Source organism: Falco punctatus, assembly GCF_963210335.1.
Source record: "Falco punctatus genome assembly, chromosome: 3".
Taxonomy (NCBI): Eukaryota; Metazoa; Chordata; class Aves; order Falconiformes; family Falconidae; genus Falco; species Falco punctatus.
The window spans coordinates 46,755,624-46,778,607 of record NC_137582.1 but is presented as its reverse complement, the minus strand read 5'-3'; the positions used below and the strand labels follow the sequence as shown (position 1 = coordinate 46,778,607).

The following is a 22,984-nucleotide window of genomic DNA, read 5'->3' as shown; positions in this document are numbered from 1 at the left end:
GAAACACCTTTATAAGAGCAACAGCAGCAGAACTGACAACAGGAAGGACATCTATTGATGCTCTGCCAATAGAAAGTGGGAATATCAGGATTTTGGAGGACCATGACCATGATTCAACAAGAAATTCATAGTATATGCAGGAAAATTCCAGCAAAAAAAAACAAAAAGCTGCATAAGACACTGTGTAGCAGCTGTCGGGAACATGGGTTTGAATGTAGGAGGGAATGACTCAGTCCTCAATTAAGTAAGATGTGCGGGCATGAGTGTCTCTTGTGTGCATACAGGATGGAACTGGGGCCCCAGCTTCAGAAAGGGGGTCGGCAGCTTTTAAACGTTGCACTGGAAAGTGAACTGCACAGTATTTTTTTTCCCATGTGATAGGAACAGAGAAGATCTTTGGAATCCTGCGTTGCTCCTCTTCAGAACTGCCAGCCTCCCCAAAGCCTGAACACAGTGGCACCACAGAAATACTTGCTCATAACTAAAACCGAGGAATTCTAAGCAGCATTGCCCATCACCACAGCAAGATGGAAAATGGTTTCATAACTGATTTGGGAAAAGAGCATCTCTAGACAGATGGGATTTGGCCAGCTCACAGGAGGCTGATCTCAGAGCACCGTCCTGCAATACCTCCCCTTGAGCAGGGCAGAAGAGACACACCAGCACCTCTCCCCACACATGTGAGAAGTAACACCTTTCCTTAACAGTAGACCCCACTGGTGCCCAAAGCTACTCCTGGCCTGGCAGCAAGTACAGATCGGGATGTTTAAAAATGAGAACATAAACCCAAAATTGCCTGCTAAAAGCCTAACAGTGGTCTGTCAGTGAAGAGGCTGAACCTCTGATCCCGCAGATCTAAGGGACTATCTCGGCTGCATAGAGCTGTGCTGACTCCTGGCCAGCACGCTCAGGGCATTGCAGAGCTCAGCTTTTTGTGCTCCTCTGCAACAGTGGAATATGTGAGAAAATCCCCTGGTTTGCTCCCAGCCTGTACATTATGTAATATTTAAATGCAGCAATGGGATATCTGGAGGAAAAAGATCTACATTTATACATGTGCTGTTCCATAAAACACATTAAGCCCTCAGGAGCTGCTAGCAATAGTCTAATAGGCATTTGCCCAGCCAGACGTCTTATGGGAATCTGTTTTTAATGCTGATCAATAGAAAAGATTCTGGGAAGTGACCTTGAAAGTTATTGTCTCAGTGTCATACGTATTTTGAAACAGTGGAGGCTTTTGATGTTTTTAATGCAGCAGTTTCTGGAAGCAGGTATCTGGAAGGAGTGGTGAAGATATGTGAAGGTGGCATTTGTCAAAAGCAGATATCCAAAAAGGGGGAATTTCTGGGAGGAAAAAACTGGTTAAAAACCAAGAGTCTGAGCCAAGCTGCATTCACGGCTCCTCTGTGAGTGTGTTGAACAGTTGCTATATGATCAAGTCATGAAATTTCCCTTCCCTGAGGAAGTGGTAAGTATTTCTCATCACAGCCAAATTATGAAGCTTTATTCATTAATATTGGAAATCTTGACTTGTAAATGTTTAAAAGAGTGAAAAAGAGTTGCTTTTATCTATAAAGAAAAGTTTCCCTCCTTTGTAAGCTTAAAATTTATTATGTGCATATAAATTCTACTCCATATTCCAAGAAGTCCTCCTATGCTGCCTAGTATTTTAAGGGTGCATTCATTTTTTAGTACCAGATAAATATTATGTCTTTTTGCTTTCCTTTTCTATATGCATTTGGCCTTTTTGGTTTGGCTCCAGACACAAAGCAATTAGACTTTGCAGTAGTTGCACCATTACTAATGCTATAATGACTTGGAGTAGTACCTGGGAAAGAACACTGATCTTTTGACAATAAATACTTTATGGCATATATTGTTACATTTCCATAGCCATTTATCCATATCTCTATTTCTGAGGAAGTCTGTATTCATTAACAGGAATACATTTTACAACATGTCACTATGGTAAGCCATTCTTTATGTGAGGTAGAGAAGAAATTGCAATCATTATCATCCTCAGGTGTTAGTATAAGGAGATTTCATAATTTTTTAACATACTCTTTATTTTATCTGAGAGCTTCCACAAAAGTTGGCAGACTGATGTCTCAGTCTGTAAAAGGAAGTTAATGTCTCAGCTAAAAATATTTTAAAACCTGAAAAATATGCTTAAGTTCAGCATCTTGCTAAATATATGTTTCTTTAAATTATTTCTTTTATTTCCTGAATGAAAAATGAATGTAATAAACCACCTAAGCAAGCTTAAAGCACAATTTCAGTAGAATAATTATTTGTGTGCTTAATTGCAAGTATATGAGGTGTGCAATTCCGGTATCTACAGTGAGGTCACTCACAAGTCAGAGAAAAAGCATGTATTTAAGTACTTTGCTGGATCAAGACTTTAAGAAAATTATTGTTGCAACAGAGAAATTAAAGTCTCACTGATGGAGCTTGACTATAGTGAATTTAACATAGGTAATACCACTTACAGAAATCCTTTGTGGTACCTTATACAACAACAGACAAAGAGCAATGTATTTTGTTCTTCTTTTGAAATGTAATGAATAGCTTTTTTCCCCTCCTTTTGAGCTGTAAATATCAGGCAGAAGTCAAAGGCATACATCTGACTGGTTTTGCGTTTTGTTTTTGTGCTTAACAGTTGATTACAACATAAAGTAATAGATATATATTACAGTCTATATATTTTTAGAGGACTGAAGTGAAAAGAGAAAGCCAACAAAAAAGGAAGGAAAAATGAACTTGCTTGGAGAGTACCAGGAAAAAGAAGGATGAAGGGAAATCTTAGTAATATGGAGAGACGAGGAGAGTAGAGAGAAAATACAGAGGAGATATTGTCAGATAAAAGCTGCAAAGAGCCTTAAAAATGGGGGTAAGGAAGCCTGAATTTTATGAGGAAGATATATATGGGGACTCTGTTGAGTAAATCTGAGTGTTGGGTAAAGTTTATTTGAAATGGCGTACATTGTATACATTAAAGAAAGGCCAGTTAAGGAGAGTAATAGGAAATAGTTAATGCCAGTTATGAGACAATCACTGTTGGATCTTTTTTTTATCACATACTAATCAAAATGGGTTGTTATTTGGAACGGTCCAGAATAAGCAAGAAGATTTAGTGAAAGTCTTAATGTAAAGAGGAGAATAAAGTGAAAAATACCGAAGCTAATACTGAGCTTCAGCATTGCAGAGAAAACTGGTGGTAGAGCAACGGGCGAGGGAAGGCATTTTAGGAAGAGAAGCTCCATTTTAGAGCTGCTTGATTTTGAGAAGCAAGAGGAGATCCAAGAGCAAGGAGTGGAGAAACAGATGTAGGGACAACATGCTCAGAGGGAAAAAGGAGGTTTTAGATCTGAGAGTCAGAAGCACCATGGTGAGTAAGAGGTGCCAGGCAAGGAGTGGTAAGCAATACAGGGTGGGAATCTGGAGATGTCCAAGGAGCCACTGAAGCTCCCAGAGAGGTTTCTTGGAAAATTTAGTTATTGAGTGAACACGGCTGAAAACAAGCAGCATGTTTTTGGTGGGGCAGGGCTGGGGGATGCTGTGGAAATCTCAGTTCTCCTTCTCCCAAATGAGGCTGGGAGTAGAGATGAATGAAGAGAAGAAGCAAGATTTGGGAAAAGAGGGAGCCGAAAGAAATAAAGGCAGCAAATTACATTTGGATCAGATGTTACTCAGAATGAGTAATACAGAAGAACGAAGAAGAAAATGAGAGAACTGAAATATGAGGCCACTGCTAAAAAATCTGAAACAACCAGAAACACTCTGAAGGATGGAATTTTTTAAAGTTTCCTCCAAGGAGTTATACCCTCTGCAAGATAAGGGTGTATTCATCTGAAATTATGGCTTTTTGTTACGTCTCAAATGGTATTCGGCAGGTATTTGATGGGATGCACTGCAGTTCAGCCGCAGGTATAAAGCAAATGATGCATTTCTTTGCTTCAGGCCCTCATTATGCTTTGTAAACAATCAGAATGGAGATTTATTCTCCACTCACTGATTTCCTGCTCTCAGGGAAAAGCACAAGGGGCACATTAGAAAGAAAGCACTAAGATACTGATTATCTGTTTCTCCAAGTCAAATTGGTTTAGGTTTCTCCAGGCCTCCTAGCAACAGCTTTATTATTATGGAGTTATTTCCCCCCAAATACTTCTAAAACAAGTATCAGATTAATGTTCAGATAAGAAGAAAGTATATTCATTAACTCCCAGAGCTGGTCTATTGAAAAAGGATCTCCCAATGAAACATGCAAGTATGGTTTCATTTTGATATGCTGATTTTTCTTTTTTTTTTATGTTATTTAAAAGTGAATGGTTAATGATGATCAATATACAATACATTCACCCCATTAATGAGAAAAAATGATTCCTGTTAGCAAATATTTTTATGCATTATTAGCATATTTAATTTATTATCTTTTAATCTAGCTGTAGATATGAATCATCATACATATGTGCATCACTTCTCTTTACTTCCAAACCAGCTATACTGCATATTCTGTTGCAAGTAAACACATATACAAATAATTTATTTAGCTCTACAATAACTGCAGTTTTTGTTGTTTACAACATTATGGAATTCAGATTTCTTATCATTTCCCAGGAGAATTGCACTATGTTATGAGAAGTGAATTAATCTCATAAATATGTATTTTTTGTTTAATAGTAAAATTTTCAGTCTTCATGTTACTTAGTCTTGTACTTCCTAATAACCATTTTTTTATCCCCAAGTAGAAAATCTATTACGCAGTCGCATTTTCAGAAGTAGCTTAAGCACCAATGAGTCAGTGAGACTTGGGCTCACACGGCAGTTCCTGAAAAAATATTTCTTCAATCTTTCAAAGACAATAAAAGATGAGTATATTTACTGCTGTTAAGCAGATCATTACTTACAATTTAATGAAGAAAAGATAGAGAGGAGCACTTTTCTCGTTTCCTCATTTTCCTGCCTTGGTACAAATGCAATTTTTCAGGAAAGAGAGGGGGTTGTTTTGGTGCTGTCTCGTACCTTAACTACAGGTATAACCTTCCCAATTGCTCCTCAGAGGAAGGGAGGCTGAAAACCTTCCCCCCCCCCCCCCCCTTTCATAATTTTGTTTTGTCGTGGGCTGTCATAGTAATAAGGTCTCCAGTGGGGCCAGCAGCTGGCTTCACAGTGTCACTTTGTTTGACCACACCATGAATTGCAAAGGACTCGTGCAAGCTGATGCTGAAGACACTTTTGCCAGCATGGATGTACTCTGCTGCTGGGGGAATGTGAGAAGCTCCTTACAGGGTTTTCTTAAAAGGGGATACTCTTAAGAGAGAGGAAACGAAGAGGAAATTGAAGTATCTACAGTGTTTCTAGAGGACAGGACTAAAGAGATAGGAACTGCCACATCCATATTGCAACACTGAGGTGCTGCTTTGGATAAAATGCAGAAGGCCGACATTGGTCTGCAAAGTCTTTTTAGCATTTGAAATCTTGCTGGTAATTACAGAATGTGACTCTCTTGAAGGCAGAGTTAGTTTATATCTGATTAACTGTGCTCCTAGAGATCATAGTTCTAGTCCTTCCTTCAAGAACAACTCTGGTGATATGCTAAAGTAGTCCTGGATTTATTGTAGCCCATTTTGGGCAAGTGAGACTGAGCAGGAAAAATTAACACAAAAATCATACTGACCTGTGTAAAATTTAAATGGGGTTTGCTGGTTATTGAAAACATTGTGTTTCAAGCAGTTTCACATTTAGCACCTTTTTATGATTGAACTTAAATTCAGGTGGAGACAGTTTCCATCACTATTCCTATTAGTGGTACATGCAGTGATGAATACTTGATATTAGAAATATGGATTATTTAAAGTCAGAAAACCTTCTTATACAGCCAATGGTGCAACATTATGGAATTCATAGTTTTACAGAAGAAACCCTTCAAAACATCAAGATCACCATCTGGCAAGAAGGTTGAGAGAATACACAGAGGGAATAGATGCTTTCATTTAAACTCACCTGAGGCTTAGGAAGACAGTTGTTTATAATACAAGATTTCTTATGAACAGTAGCAATTTGTAGCATAATGTAGGACAGTGATTCAGATTCATGTGATTCAGACATGAGTAGTTCTAACTTCAGACTATGTTTTGAGCATTCGATATCATTAGCAAAAGCATACTCTGAGTTCAATACACTTCATATTTACAATATAATAACAAGGGGAAAAAAAGAATAAAATTTTAAAAAATGGTCTTAGCTTTTTTAAAAAAACCTATACTGACTGTTTTCTTCCAGTGAATGTATTCAAAAAATGGCAAAGCCTAAAAAGTGTCATGGAACAGAAGGAAAGGTATTAGCTACAGTGCTGAAGTCAATGGCCAATTTCAGTATTTTTATTCTTTTTCACCGGTGCCACAGCTACAGGAACAATTACACCCTGTCCCTGCCAAACGGGCTTCCCCTGCACAGCGCCCACCCAGAGTCATGGGGCGGGGGGCAAGAAATCCCTTGAGGACTGGGCTACCCCATAGCACTGAAGCAGAAACACGTTTGATGCTTGTAAATCCTTTCATTCTTGGGATGTCTGCCTCTGGTTTGACCAAAGCAACTAAAAACCAGTGACTGCAGAATGGAGGCTGGAACCCTCTGATTCTTTAACACTTGTGTAAGCTCCCCTCTGGCCAGCTCTCTGGCTGTTTGGGAGATGGATGCAGTTCTGCATCCAGCACATTACTCTGGGCTGTCCCAGCACTGTGAAACACTGAAAATATATGGCTAATGTTACTTACATAAGATAAATTCATACAAAGTAAAAAATATGTTGATAATATAAAATATCAAAAAAGGGGAGCTTTGTCCTTTCTTTAAAAGATATCTATTTAGCCATATAGCAATGTTACAGAAACAAAGAGTTTTTAGACAGTAATCTTTTTTTCAAATTTTTTTTAATGACTTCTAGCTTTTTCTCTGCTTTCTGACCAGCAAGAGACTGGTGATTATAACTGAGTGCGGCATCTGGTTCACAATGAGGTCTGGACCTGCGCTTTGTAGCTCAGACCTGTACCTTCACAAAACAGTTTTGTTTTGTTTTAATAGGGTGTCAAGGAAGCCACATGAAGGCGCAAAACACTGCAATACTGGAATGCTAATTCTTTTTTTGCTCAAGAAAGGGAATCATTAAAGCACCAGCAAGTGTTTGGGGCATGCTTATTATCCAATCTAATATTATATGCTTCGTGCTTCCCAAAACTTCAGCAGGGACTAAACCACAGTTGTAAGTTGACAGTTGTACCAAAACTTCCTGCCTGATATACCCAAATTCCTTTTGGTGAAACAAAGTAGATGTTGCTACAAATCAATCTCAAATTTAATGAAAAGACAAAGTGCAACAGAATGTCTTGTTCCCCACAGCCTTGATTTTGTGGGTACAAAACCAAGCTCTCCTTTGCTGGCATGATGACCCTGCACAGCAATGCACAGAGTGCAAAGGCAGTGGCTTGGCACCTGCAAAGCCCACGCATGAAATCCCAAAAAGTTTTCAAAGTGCTAGGGATTTTAGAAAGATTTTGGATCACTTTTTGCCAAACAACAGTTGTTTTACATGGAAACTTTTATTACCTAAGGACCCAAGTTTGTTTCTGCATTATTGAAAATACATGTTATAGTACCGCCAATAAGTAATGCTTTATTATGAAGTCAGGAGGATTAGCAACATAGTTTTGTCACTTTTATGAATAAAATATATTAATAACAGCTTTGTAAAACTAAGTAAGGTAAAGCATAATACATTAAGGCATATAATAAATAAAAGTCAGAAACCTCAATAGGCAAGAATATTTGTTTACCTCTCTCCTTGAAATCAGCTGTATGCAGCCTTCTTAACTATTTTACATATCTCTGAAGGAACTTTCCTTAGTGTAGCGCTGAACCTATTGAAAGTTGAATGCACCTCCTAAATATATGCTTATATTTAAATCTGAAGCATTAACAACAAACAAATAATTCCCAAAAGGGTAACAGTGTTCTATCCATATTTTTTAATAGGCTATGAACACTACGTATACCTTGCCAAAATTCAGGGAAAAGCTTGGGTGGAGTTGAAGTCTATCACTGAAATTATGAACTAAACATAAATTGAGGCATTCCTTAAAAGGAATGTTTCTGCACTCCGGTTGTCCTTTTGTAATAAACACTCTAAAATTAGGAATTAAGATTGTAAGTAAAGTTCCGTATATATGTGACAATATGCCATGAAATATTACACAATGGTTTTGCTGCAGCTATGAATTGTATTAGGACTCTTAATGGGGTGTAAAATGTAAGAACTTGATCTGTCTTCACATGCACCAACAGTTCCCATCACCTCATTCACATAAAATCTCCTTTTTGCTGGTGAAAAATGGTTGATGAGTAAAGTAGGATGTATCTCAGTATATGGTAACTTTAATAAAACATGCCCCACTTGAACAGCTGGGTATTACTTTAGGAGTAATTCCAAAAATTCTGGAAAAGAAAGAATAAATAAAAATAAAAATTAAAATAATTTTATTTAAAGAATAAATACACTTTTTATGACCAAGTCTTTGCTGTAAGTTATACTTTCAGTTTCTGTAATGTTGCTATAATGCTATACCATGCCTTTGCAGACCATTCTTTTTCTCACAAAACCCTCTTTCATAGTTATTTTGCACACCCTTTTAAAGATAACTCTGTAAGACATTGCCATTTCCACAAAACATCTACAACAAATCTGTTTGGTGTAAAATAAATACTTGCATTGCTTCACATAGCAATCAACTAAAGAATATATCATTCCTTTTGTTAATCTATTATATAATAAAGGTACTATATGCCTAGCTGCATGTCATCACTTTTAGCCAAGATCTCCCTGCCATTTATACACTTGATCCTATCATTTTGCAGAGGCCCTGTGAAATGAGGAAATATTTATTCAATTCCAGAAACAGAAGCACAGAAAATGTTTTTTCTAAGGTAGTGTCTCAGTTCACAGCTGTGGAAATTCAGACATTTGGACACTGTTCAGCACCTGTGGCTGCTCTGGAACTGGAGGTGAGTACAGTCCCTACCCCACTGTACCCTGTCTTAGCTCCATCCCTTTCTAAAAACTTAATGTACGGTTTTTCTGCTGTAATTAAGTCCTATTAACAGCAAAGTACAGAAAGGAGGCAGTTGATGCTCCACTTCTGTAATACCATATGAAAATGCTGATTTATTTTTTCTCATGGATGGACAACATGTCTCTTCCGTGATTTATGATATTTAAACATGCTGACTTGCATACTTCTTGTGTTATTATGTTTTGTATGTTGAACAAGTGTGTTGACTGATGTGAAATTTTATCTGACAACTCTTCTGTATAAAAGTGCTCTTTGAGTGTGATGATGAGACCACCACGTAGGAGTTGATACTCTGCTTCAGTCTGGAAGCCTCTCATCTCTCTTTCTTCTTGTTTTCTGATGTAAAATGTTTCCTTTTGGAAAATACTTCAATGACTTTAAACATTTGTTCCCTGCTAGATTATACCTGCTCCTGCTTTCAAAGAAAATAATGGGACGTATGTAAATAAAGAATACAGCAAAAGTACCTATCACCTTATAGCTTACTGCTCTCATTGCCATTTCTAGTCTACAGATAATTAACAAAAAAAAAGCAAAAAGTCTGAATGAAAATACAGTCATCAGTTTCACTGGAGTCACTGAAAGAGCCCCACAAGTTCATTCAGATGACTTTCCTTGCATAACTCATTTCTCGCTGAAATAACTGCTTGTTCCTATGGGGGTTAAACATAATATGTGTTTTATAGCGCGACTTCATCACCATCCAAATTACCTCTACACTACACAAACCCACTGCCCCACCCACTCCTGCTGTATATTTCAAGTAACTTTACAGAATCCTTTTTAACTTGCAAACTAGTGTGTCTCACAATCAATGGGAGTTAACACATAGTTGTTTTACAAAAGTACCCGTATTTCATAGGGTGCTGCGGTCATTATTGACTGTATATAGGAATTCACTTTCTCCATAGTTTTATTCCACCTGATCTGTTACATTGTGATTTCTTTAATCTTCAATTTTTCTCCTGCTTTTTGCAATTTTATATTAGTTGTGATCCATTTGTATGTCTATATTCTCTCTTTTAATACCCCCACTCCCTTTTCTCTTTATTAACTTATTTCTCCTTGCTTTTTCTCCTTTTTTTTTTTTTTTTTTTTTGTTATTCATGTCTCTCTTCTGTATTTGTCCTCATCCCCTTTCCTTCCTTTCAAGCTAACAAATGTAGACTGTATTTACAGACTGGATTTTTTTTAAGAATAACATACCAAAGTCAGACTACAAATATTACTTATGCCTGAGGTCAGTTATTCAGTGCTTGTCACTTCCAATGCACACGTCCCCAAAGAGCCTCCACTGACACTCTGGTCCAAACTATAAAACCTCTACCACTACATTTCAAAAAATAACAAATCTTTTCATGTATGAGCTGTTAAAAGAAGCTTTTGGATTAGCCAGTAGAGGAAGGGACACAGTCACTGCCCACACGCACTATATAAGTATGAGCCACGCAACTACTAGCAGCAAGAGCTGGTAACTCTGGGGGCTGGCCAGCACCTTCTGAGCAGTTCCAATGTCGTAACACGGGTTGACTTTTTTTTTCAATCTGCCCTTGCCATGGTATTTGGTGCACACTTAAAAGCAGGTTTTGGGGGAAAGCAATGCCTGGAACACAGCTGCAGCTCCAGTGGAGGAACACCGTGGGTGAGTACCAGGGTGGCATTGCACATCTGGTGTTAGACAACGAATAAGTCCATGTTGTGCTGCCTGCTGAGCTGTTCCCAGCGGCGGGGACAAGTGAGAAAGAAAAAGCAAGCTATGGAAGGTCAAGTAGTTTCATATTCTGCAAAAGTGCATGAAATAACGTCTCTCTGATAGCCTCACCATAGAGGGACATTAATTCTACTCACCCTGCACTCTGGTAGGATCCTGTGCTCACTGGGGTGTGGAGAGGGTGTGAGAGTGTTGCTGCCAGCTCTATGGCAAAGGGGAAGTGAAACCTTTCATGCGACTTAAAACCATCAGCCTTCTGGTCCCCTCTTCATATAGACTGGAAAAAAAATGAGAAGGAGCTGGTTCAGAACACCAAGTCTCACAGATGAAGTTCTTGAGAAAGTGGCATCTGTTCCTTCTAGCAGAACGCTTTAATGCAAAGGAGAAAAAAAATGCATCTATCTATAAAGCAAATACAAGGTTTCATGTGTTAACCTTACACCTCAGCCTTTGATTAAGATTTTTGCTTGTCACATTAGTGTGTTACTTTGATTGTGAAGTACTTCAGTATAACTGATCTGTCCTCATACTCAGAAAACTGTACAAATACAATAGATACTATGAAATAAACATTATGATTAACTTATCTTGATATGTCATAGCTGTTTAATTAGCAAATTATTAATTTCTATATATAACTCACTTCACACTCATCTCATAATATTCCTTCCTTTTCCTTAACTGTTCCCAAGATCCTTGTAAAGCTGATCCTCTTTTCCAAGAAAAAAAATAAGTAAAGACATCTTCAGAAAGTGCTATAGCAAGCTTTCCTTCAGAAAAACAGACAACACTGTCTGGATTAATAAAGCTTCACCATTCCAAACCTTTTTTAGTTCTTGAGAACTAGGTGTGATGTTCTGTCCCTTTCCCCATGCATTTCTGAGCCAGTTCTGCACCTCACACAACACCTGAAATAAAAATAGATCTGCTATAACAACGGTGAGACCCTGAAGTCAGAACTCACAGCTGCTGGTTTTATTCACACTCTGAAATCCACACAGCAGCTCAGCTGTCTTGAACAGTACTCAGTCACACTTGATAATATTGACCCATCTCTCCTGATCTTGAATTTTCTATCTCCTGGTAATTAAAGGAGAAAGCCATGCAACAGGCAATAAATGACTCCCATCGTGACTCTCCCCTACTGTTTACTGTGTATTATAGGAACTGCTAGATCTTTCTCATCTCCCCTTCTGATACAGCCTTCCCCAATAGCATCACTCCCCATGCTGGCTTGATTAGAGAAGAAATGCCTGCTCTCGTGTTTAAGAACTGTGTAGCATCCAGAGAGCTGCAGAGTGATGTGAACACAGAAGTAGGGTGGGTGCTTTTCCATGGATAAATTTTGCTTCGCAGTTCAGTGTCATCACATTTTCTATCTGTTAGTGATTCTGTTATTACATGCCTTAAACCTAATGCGGTCTTGAGTGTGTTCTTACATTCCTCTGGTACAGTAAAGAGAAATGTGATGCTCTGTGGTTTTAGTCCCTGTAATGAGAACAAGGCAGTTCTCCTCACACACAAAATTTGTAATTATACAAGACTATATTGTGTTACTGGCAACTAATTAGAACTCTCTGTTGAAATGACATTACTTTATTACATATCATTAATGTAAAATGTCAAAATTAGCGTGATAGATGCTTTTATTTGAAAAATGGGCCTACTTTTGTAAGTGACTGAAATTACAGCACTTTAGATATCAGTATTTTAACATATTTTAAATTATTATTAAAAAGGTTTTTTTTAAATTATGGTAACAGGTTTTGCCATATAAAAATCATAAAATGGGAATAAAATGCCAGTGACTAAGAATTTTGTCCTCTGCATGTCTTATGCAGATTAAATAAAATCAGAAAAACACGAAATACCAAATGAGGGTCTGAAATGATATTAAGCTCATCTTTCACTCTATATTCTTAAAAGTACAGGGCACACATTAACTACTTTGCTCTCCTCCTCTTTGAATTAAAGAATATTATTATCATTTTACTTGCAGTTAAACTGAGACAAGGTATCAAAGTGAATTCCTCCTGGCCAGCAAGTAATTAAAATGCTGGTACTGGGACAAGGACACAGGGCTCTGCATTTCAGAGCAGGCTGAATATCAGGATATCACATGCACTGCTCAGTCATGGATTTAACTGAGAACAAGGACAGTAAACTACTTGCTGTTAGTGGAAAGTTGGTTTGCAATCAGGTACACACAAAGAAAGCAAATAAGATATTCAGAGTTGTAACTAAAAGTTTCTTACTACCTATAACAGGTTTAGGACCAAAACAAGTGTATAATCACTTACTATAAGGTTGTTGGATTCCTGTTTATTAGAGTAATCAAGCAATCACCCTTGGAGCACATTTACATGTTAGGTTTGAACGTTTGCAAACTAGATAATAAACACGTTTTTCATCAGGGGTCTGTAGGAGACATTAGTGAATCCAAGCCGTAGTTCCCAAGTTCTTGACAATATAATGATGTTGGTAATGTATAAAAGTGATGTGAGGGTAACATTCCCCTGGCAGCATACTAAATATGCCACAACACACATAACCAATGGATATAATTTGCAAATGTGTATGGAGAATCGGTCATGACAGTTTTGTTTACAAAGGCAGGCAGCTATTTGCTGAGAACAGATATGACATGCTATTCATCTTGCTGCTAGTAAGCCAAAGGGATCACAACTATGATAACAAACTGTTAGATGTGATTGTTGGAATGCTTATGCAATGTTAGTAATAAAGGGTGTTTAAAAGCATATCTCATTTGTTCTTGGGCAATCGTATGGTATTATAATAATTTTCCTAGGGCACTTAAAAGGACAAGCCTAATTAAAGAACTGATATCTGTCTGGCTCAGCTTTAATGGGTCTATGTTCCCTAAGTAGGTGTATGCAGGGAAAAGTAGCAGACACGCCTTTATTCCTCTGCTTGCCTGGGTTGAGGCAGGCTGTCAAATGATGTAGTCATGGCCTCTCACCTTTCAGTTCCCCTGTTTCAGCTGGGGTTACCTCCACACAGCTTCTGAAACTGGAAAGTAAACACAACTGTAACAGCCTTGTAAGTAAAGCCCAAAGTGATAGTAGAGAAAAGCAGGAGCACAACTAATGCCTTGTGATGGACCCTAAATATAACCAAAGTCAAGTTGATGGAGAGAATGCAGTGACTGAGGGAAAGCAACAGGGAGTCCTTGTATGTAGTGCTGAGACCTTCAGGGAGCTGAGAAGGGGGTTTCTGGCTTTTTTCTAGTGGCATTTGAGCATCAGAAGAGCGTGTCAGCATGACTCTCACACCTCTCCTTTGTCATGAGCCTCCCGCTTCAAACAACACCGAGAAAATACTTTTCCCAACACCTCCAAATACCTGCACCGTTTACAGCCACCACTAACTTGTTGCTCTCACATTTTCTACAGAGCTTATTCTTAAAGTAAAAAAAAAAAATATTAAATGTAATACTGCTCAGTGCACAAATACAGGACTAGAGCGTCCTGTACTACTTTGGTTGTGCGAGCAGCTGCACGTACATGAGGGGTGGGAATGAAGAACTCAGCCTTTTTTTGTGAAAAACTGCTCAGTGAGCTTTGTTTAATGTGCGATGCCAGCTCAGTGATGCGCAGGCATGGGCTGACCCTGCTGTGGTGGCTGAAGCAGTGCTTTTCTCTGGCCATCTCACTCCCACCTCAGCAGGTGTGGCTGAGGTGACGACCCGATGGGCTGAGCAGGCAGGCCAGGCTGGCCATCAGAAATCACGCACGTGCCTCACGCACGGATGTTACCGAGGATGAGTATGCTAAAACACTTGGCGGCGGTGGTGTAGCTGCTGCAGGTTACAGCTCTGCCCGTTAAGGCAGGCTGTTGCTGACCTCGGCTCACACCTCCTGGTCAGCGGCCTGGAACGACTTGGGGGTACACACCCCCTGCATATGTAGGGGCAGAGAGGACATTCAGTACTGGAGTTGCTGTGGTTAATTCAGCCTGAGTGCCATGGTAATTCTGGGAGCAGTCTGCATTTTGAAATGTATTTTGATCATTACACATAAGTACACAAGCAGGACAGATCCCAAATCCAGACATTCTGCAGCCAGGCCTCTAGAGCTGAGCAGGGTGAGATGAGTGGCTTTGTTCTCAGTTGTTCTTACTCACTGTTACAGGTGACTTTGTGAATAGCATATGCAATGCCAAAATACAACTGAAATTCTCTTTGAATGCAAGCAGGCCTTAGGTTTAGAAGCAGCTGTGAAATGCAGACTTACTGTTAATGGCAGATTCAAGTAGGGTGAACAATAACAACATGTTGTTTACAGTGGACAGAGATTGCCTTCACCATTGTGTTGCGCTGCATTAAAACAGGACCTTGAGAACCTGGGTTAATTAACACAATTTTAAGTAGTATCAGCTGTTTCTGAGTAAACATACTGATTAGAGCAACAAATGCTTTATTCTTGGCCTTGTAAAAATATGGATTTATGAAGACAGTTATGATCAATAGGTGTGTTTGTAAATATTTGTATCCCAAAACCTTTTGAAAGTTGTGACATACTTTAATGAGCTGACAAGATCAATGAATTTTATAATAATCTGTTCTTAGGAAAGTGTAAAGAAGAAATATGTTTGGAATGGGGTAATTTTATGTTCATTCCCAGAGGTTCTTAGCTTAGTTCCAGACAATACCATTTCTCCTTTTACGTTTTATTTTACTCCTATTAAGCAGTCTTATTGAATTAGATGAGCTTAATCAGGTATATGCATGTTTATAAAATTAGTTTTTTGTCTTAGATATTATTTATAAATCAGGAGTTATGGCAATTCAAAATGCAAAGATCTGTGTACAAGCATAATGATTTAAGGTACCCTTAAACATCATCTGGGGCCAGGGTGCTGGTTTCATTAAAGGGATTTGGAACATGATGAAGTCATGGGTGTTCATGATCAGTTCAGGTCTACAGCTTGCCTTGCAGCTGGGTGGTCTCTAGCCATTGATTCAACAGACTGGTCATCTGTCTGAGGCAGAGGCTAGGCTAGGCTGTCACTGGTCTTGATGGTGGGAATGAAGATCATATTTTAGTAGCTATATTAAAATTAAAAGGTGAGACATTAATTGTATTGTTCCATAGTTCTTCCCAGAGACAGCAGCTGCACAGCATGGCATAATTTAATAAAGCTCTCCATCATGTAATGCCCGGGTACGAAAAACTTACTAGTGTAAGGAACAACTCCATAGCCCTTGTTTCATCATTAAGGACACAACAGAAGTGCTATACACGTGCCTAGGCTTTAGCAAATGTTTGTATACTGATCTGAAATTAAAATGTGGTAAGCCTCTGTTTTGACCAGGAATGGGAAAATCTTTAGCCAGAACAGATCATTTAATTTTTCACATAAAAGGAGGTGAGCTGCATTTGCCTACTTCTCTCCCTATCACGGACATCCATTCTAAAGAATGAAGGGCAAAACACACCTCCTGTAAAAGGGGGTCATACAAGGTAGGTGTCTGTGTGTTGAACACGTGACAAATGAGCACCCTGTTGTATAGCAGGGGCCCCCTTCAGCACAGGCTATGGGGGTGGGGGTTGGCTTCCGTTCCCAGTGAATAATGCAGCGAGTAGGTCTTGGCAGTATCTAGGATATATGATGTAGTTTATGCCTCTAGCACATTGGCTTAAGGCTGCCTGATGGCTTAGACAGGCTTCTCTGCATTTATTACATTGTTTTGTATTTTCAGACTTTTCCCCCCAACACTCAAGAGGATATCAATTCCACTTCCTATTTTAATTTTGAAATAAAAACAAAAATTTATCCCCCCCTCCGGCTACTGGAGTTGAGGTTCAAATTACAAACTTTTCTTTCCCGTTCTCAAATGTGGCCATGCTAACATGCAAGAAGGAGAAGGTCCTTGTTAATGATGCGGAAAAGCCCAAGCCCTGCTCATTCCCCTCCCTCCTCACACACCTTTACCTTGTAACAGGCACCTCCTAGGCCTCACAGGTAATTTCTAGACAATAGCCAGAGGAACTGATCAAGCACCTGTTTCTTAAGAAGACACCAAAGCAACTTGAGTACTAAACTCAAGGAGCTGGCTTAGCATCAAAAGGCTTACGCTACCCTGTCCCTTACAGCCTAGGACACAGAGCTCTGGGCAAATAGTGAGGGCTCCCAGGTGGGATCTTTTAACTGCTGGGGCTTAATGAACTTTAAGGGAGGAAAGAGCTTTTAAGGGAGGCTGCTTGATCAAGAAGCTTCTCAGTTTATGCCTAGTCTTAACAACCTAGTCGAGTTTTATTACTGCCTTCTTAAAAGGTCACTTGTATGATGGTCCTATAAGCTGAGTCATTTTGCTTGTTCCATCTCTACACAAAGGACTGAAGGCTGACTGCTCTTCAGGGAAGACCTTATACAGGACCATTTGTAAGTTGTGTCAGTCTCTTCTAGGTGGGATGTGAATGGTGGCAAATTCTTATCTTCCTGTTATTTTAGTTGGTGTGACAGGACTGCATGTGTTCACTTAAGTACCTGAAAGATTGAAATTGGGAAGGTTGGAGCAGGTTTATAGGATGAGCAAAAAATGTGCTTTTAAAAGGTACCTCAATGATCAGTGAGCAACTGGATGTGTAAAACAAGTGGCGACGTTTAGAAGAAAATCTGTGAACTACCACAGGCAATGGAATAAAGATGTATCTGAAATTCATTTTCTAATAGTTCTTGGTGGCTTCCAAACACCGAATATGAAGAAACCAGTCTTTACAATCCCACCTACCCTCTGCAATAAAAAAAACCCACCACAAAAAAACTCCATCCAAAACCCCCCCAACCTTAAATTAACAGGAGTCACCCGTCAGCTCCTGGGGCATGACCAGGCAGCTGAAGCGCCGTGTGTAGACTGACTTCAACGCCGGCTGCCGAGCAGCGCTTGGCACAGGTGGAGAGGGTTTTCATCACAGACCCAAATTAACTTCAGCGAAGTTATCGCGCCTGCCAGGGCCGGAGGAACAATCCTCGGTGGGAGAAGCGCCCCGCTCGCCGCCTGCCGCCTCCCCCCTCCGGGGCGCTGCTCGGCCGAACAAAGGCGGCAGCGGCGGGCGCCCTTTGCGCAGCGTAGGCCAGGGAAGGGGCGATCCCGCCCGCCCGGGCCCCCGCTCCGCCAGCCGCCCCCAGCGGCGCTGGGCGGGCCCCACGCCCCGGCCCCTGCGCCCGGCCCGGCCCGGCTGCGTGTCGGGAGGAAGCGCCGGCTGCGCGGCGGGCGGGCAGGCGGCTGCCGGCCGCTCGGCTCCCCCGCCCCTCGTCCCCGCCCCTCGGCCGCCGATCCTCCGCCCCCTCCTCCTCCTCGCGGCGGCGGCGGCTTTCTCGGCCCCAGCTCCCTCCGCTTCGCCTGGCTCCTCCGGGAGGCTCCCGCGCCGTGCCGGCGAGGACGGTAAGGGCGGCGGCGAGGCGCCGGGCCGGGCCGCTGCTCCGGGCGCGGCGGGTCCCGGGGCTGTACGCGGCGCCGTCCCGCAACGGTTTCCCTGCCTGCCGGGGTCGGCCCCAGGGAGCGGGCGCGGGAGCGGGCGGGACCGCCACCCCCGGCCCTGGCAGGCGGCGGCTGGCGGCGGGGCTGGCGGCGCCGCGCTGCCCCGGGGACGGGCGGGGGGCTCTCCCCCGCTGGGCGCTGCGGCAGGAGCCGCCCTGCCCAGCCCAGCCCTGCCCCGCCGCCGGGGGTCGGCGCGGCGGGCGGCTGCCTCCGGTGACAGAGAGCAGCCCCCGGGGTGGGTGCCCCGCGCGGAAGCGGGACCGAGCCGGCTTCATCCCCCGCCCCAGGCGGCGGTGTCCCCTCCCCCCCCCCCAGCCTGCGTGCGGGGCGGCCAGAGCGGTTTGCCTCCTCCGAAGTGCCTCGCTCACGGCAGGGGAGAGCATCTGGCCCGGGGAAAAGCCGCGGGAAGCGACGGCTATTGCCCCGCGCCGGGCCGGTGCGGGGTGTGAGTGCCGCCCCGGGGTGCGCGGGCGGGGGATGCGGGGCTGAGCACATGGCCGCTCCCCGGGGCCGGCGCTCGCCCTGCGCGGGGTCTGCGCGCAGCTGTCACAACACCGCCTGAAACCGGGCCTGCCGGTGCCTGGTGTCCTTTCAAAGTGCTAATCTGACCTAAAGAAAACTTTAGTAGGGAGAAGGGAGGAGGCTTATCCGACCGAAATGTAATTTACTTGAATACGTGTTTTTTTTCCCCCCCTCCTTCTTCCCTACTCAGACAAGGCATCTGTGAAGAGAAGGGAAATCAATGGAGTTACATGTATCCTAGGGTCCGATACATATGGCAGCTCATAGGGCAGAGAAAAGGTTAAAACTTTCAGAGACCTTGTGCTGACAAATTAACATCCCCATTGAACCACAGTATTAACTTCTTTAAACTTGAATTTTATGGCCGTTTGTGTGTTGATCTTTGCTTGGATTTAAGGTCTGCACTTACTGGGTTCAGATATTTAAGGGTGAAACATCCCCTTTGTGCTCAAAATGACAATGCTATTGTGTTTTGTAAGCAGCAAGACAACTTTTATCTTTAACAAGGTAGACCTTTTTATCACTTAGCTGTAAATACTTGCTGTGTCTGTAAATCTGCCACTGGTTTGTTGGGTGGCTCTGCAAAGGTCACTTCAGCTCAACCTCCTTTTTTTTTTTTTTTTTTTTTTTGTAAAATGCTTGTATTGTTTTAATATGATAGTGGGTCAGATTTATTTATAATTTACCTCGCATTTGTACTTCAGTGGTGTAAGAGTCATGCCTTATAAAGCAACTTGCCCTTGGTTCTGCCCGTATAGCCTGCTGGCTGATGTTGGTGCGTGGTGTACAGGAGGTGCACAGCTTGGCTGTGTCTAATGTTAAGTGTCCTACTTATTTAAAAATGTTGAGAGTTCTAAAAGGGTCAGTGTAATCCACACCACACATGCGCTCAACTGACCTAGAATTAACAAGATAAAACACTTTTAAGCACTTCTGGAGTGAAAGGTGGTATGTTATTTCCTCATGTGTCACTAACAATGATTGCTTTTTCAAAGTGTCCAGCACTGTGCCCCTCGGTTCAGAGGGTGTCTGAACACCCTGCTTCCACAAACACTCGGCTTGAGCTGGTGAGACTGGTCATGAAAGCAGAAGGCACCAAAGCATGAATGTGCTCCCTGGGGAGATGTACCTGTTGTTGATGATGGCCAGGGCAGGTGGGTGCAGAGACCACCATCAGTCCTGCAGAGATGGCGGGCAGCCCTTGCCATGATTTGGGGCTGTTAGAGCTGGCAGAACTGTATGCCCTGCCAGGGCCCCCATTTTGTGTGGGTTAATAACTTAATCATGTCAGTTGATATTTCACGCTGTGGTACTTCATTTCCCCTCTGTGGGCAGGAGGTAGCAGGCGGGTGCCGGGGTGCTGCAGTGTAGATGCAGGTATACCAGGAATGTGGTGGTTAGTGTGATTTGCCTCCTCGATGGAACTGATAGCCTATGCCAGCAAGTTCACTCTGTTGCACAGAAGGCCTGACTTGCCCTCATGCCAGTGCATCCACGTTAAGAAAATTCTGTCACAAGCTAAATTTAAGAGAAAAAGGGTGTTTTCTAGATTCATATGGAGATCGTTTGCTGACACTGCCAGAGTGGTTCTGTGTCCTGCTGTAGCACTTGGCCGTCAGTGCCCTCCTTCCCTGCTCCCCTTAGGCTTGTGGCGTGCACGTTGGAGACGTCAGATCTGAAATTTTTGCTGGAGGCGTATCATATGGGAGAAGTCTTCCAGTGGATGAGAGATGGTTTTCTGTTAAAGGTTCATGTCATGCTCCAAAATCTGGAGGGCTAACGTTGATCTAGTGAGTCAAAACAGAGTCAAATTATAGAACGTAGCCTTGCAAATGTGTTCTGGTCACTCAGAGCTACAGAACACATTTGAGATGCTGTGCTAGTGTGTAAAAGGAGGGTGTTTCTCAAATGTACTTTTTTTTAAGTATGTTTCCCAGTGGTGACATAGTTAGATTGGAAATCAGTACACTGAAATATCATAGGGTGGATTTTGGCCATTAATTGTAGTGGAATGCAGAGTAAATGAAATCTCATGTTTACAGCCTGCCCAGAACTAGAGGGCGAATCTTTGAACTCTGGGTAAGGAATGCCTCTGGTCTCTGTGGCTGATGCTGGGTCTTGCTTTCCGCTGCTAGGTTACGGCTCAGTTTCACAAGGCCTTAAGCACATGTGTTGATTAGCCACAAGTTAGTAATTTGGAATTAAACTGAAGGATAAGTATATGTCAGCTACGAAGTGTTTTTAGTTCAAGGAAGTTTAATTTTAGCAGGCAAGTTCTGAGAACTTAGAGGAACTAGTCTGTGAAGTCCACAGGACTGAAGACCTGTAGGAGGTAGAGGTTTAAAAAAAAAAAAAAGAAAAAGCTTGGACTGCTGTAAGTGGAAGGTACAACAGCTACTTCGAAACTGCATTTTAAGGAGGAGGAAAAGCTTGCCAAGTGGAGCTGTGGACCTTGCTGCAAGAATAAGATACTGCAAGTTACTGGAAAGCCTGTAAGGAATGAAGTGAAGGAGGGGATTGATCATCAGAGAGCAGAAACTGCAGGGATAGCATGTGAATTGCAAAAGCAAGAGTACAAAGAAATTTAAGATGAAGAGGGGAAAAAAATAAAAAGCAGAAAACTTGGCTATGATGTTGTGAGGACCGGAGTATAGTTGAAAAACATGTCTAATGCCTCCAAAATTAGCAGTTGCAACCAGTTTTAGATAGGGATGAGAATTTGAACATGGGAGAAAGAAAGAGTGCCAAACAAATGACCGGAATAAATGTCTTATGCCTGCTTTCACATTTAATGCGGTCAAACTAAGGAAGCAAAGGGTCTGTGCTTTAGGGGTCTGGAAGAGTTGGTGCAGGACACTGGAGCCAGGTTAAAAAAGAAAGATTGGTTGTAATCTGTCAATTTGAATGTAGCAATTGTGCTAACAATATAGCAAAAGAAGCGTACTTGTATTTATTTTAAAAGGAGAAGAGAATGAAATTGTCACACATTTTACCCTAGTCTCAATAGCATTCAAGGACTTAGAACAAATTTAGAATGGAAATAGTAATTAAGTATACAAAGATAAGTGGAAAACAGGATAAAATGCATCATGGATTTGCCACAATTAGGTCATGGAAGACTAAAGTAATATTATTACTGGTTAAATACTGAAAATTGGAGATGAAGGGAGCAGAAGGCTTCAGTTTGATATGTGCATACCATGGTGGGCACAACAATGAAAGCCACTAAAATTTGAAGTATGGGGCTTGGCTAAGGAATGGTGAGGTGTCTCCTGAAGGAGAAATTGTGACTGTGTCTGCACAAATAAAGGAATTGTTGCTCTGGATTGTTGTTAGTGAGGTGCTGGTCTTTTTACTTTACCATACTGGCTGAGATAACTATGCAAAGGACGACTGCTGATGAAGCAAAGTTAGGAAATGTAGTTGGCACCAAATGGGGTTGGATTATTGCAGAGGAAGAATGTCTGTGATGACTGAAGCAATAGGAATGAGGGGAAGTTAAATAGCTCTAAAAGTAAAGTTATCTACTGAGTGATTATTAACAACACATCTGCTATCAGCTGGCAGGTCATCCCTTAAAACAGGCCTGGAGGAAAAGGCCTGAATACCATAGTCAAACAGGGGTGAGACTGTTTGATGGTGAGCATGGAATGAAAGCAAATGTGATACTCAATGAGAGCTCTTCAGTGGAGAAGGCAAGTTATTATGCAAGGAATTAGGGAGACTTCATGTCAAATACTGTACATAGTTCTGGTCACTTGTGTACAGAAAAATATTAAATTCTAGCGGAACACATACAAGGGCGTGCAGACTACAAAGATGGTGGGGCGTGAACAGTCTGGAGTTAGATGAGAGACCAAAACTTAAGCTACACTGGCTTTGGTACCTTACTAATGGCAGAGATGGGATATAGCAGCTGCTTATGAATTCCCTGGGGCAAATTCTTGGAGCAGAGGAAGGGTCATAAACTGAAGGCTCATCTGTAATTTTGGATTAAAAACTTGACATACAGGATGATTTGATGGCTTGTTGAATGAATGTTAGAATACTGTACATGGGGAATTCAGAATGAGTTTCTTAACTCAGATTTTGGATGCCCTCCCAGCTGTATGTCTCAAGTCC

At 41.6% G+C, this 22,984-nt stretch overlaps 1 protein-coding gene and 1 long non-coding RNA gene across 11 annotated transcripts in view; one reads left to right on the top strand and one right to left on the bottom strand.

Moving 5' to 3' along the window:
* The window catches only part of LOC308060419, a 78,978-nt gene extending 60,977 nt beyond the window's left edge, over positions 1-18,001 (bottom strand). The window contains exons 1-2 of the long non-coding RNA XR_013926716.1: positions 17,666-18,001; positions 10,974-17,346 (exon numbers count right to left, since the gene is read on the bottom strand). This is a non-coding gene — a long non-coding RNA (uncharacterized lncRNA). The remainder of the gene's footprint in view (positions 1-10,973; positions 17,347-17,665) is intronic.
* Positions 18,002-18,135: 134 nt separating this feature from the next.
* Positions 18,136-22,984, top strand: part of FAM110B (family with sequence similarity 110 member B) — a 116,157-nt gene continuing 111,308 nt past the window's right edge. For 7 of the 10 annotated variants that reach the window (XM_080379129.1, XM_080379137.1, XM_080379138.1 and 4 more), the window contains exon 1: positions 18,136-18,244. The gene's annotated coding sequence lies outside the window, so the exon portion shown is untranslated. The remainder of the gene's footprint in view (positions 18,245-22,984) is intronic. The other 3 variants (XM_080379130.1, XM_080379135.1, XM_080379139.1) reach the window with 2 other exon arrangements.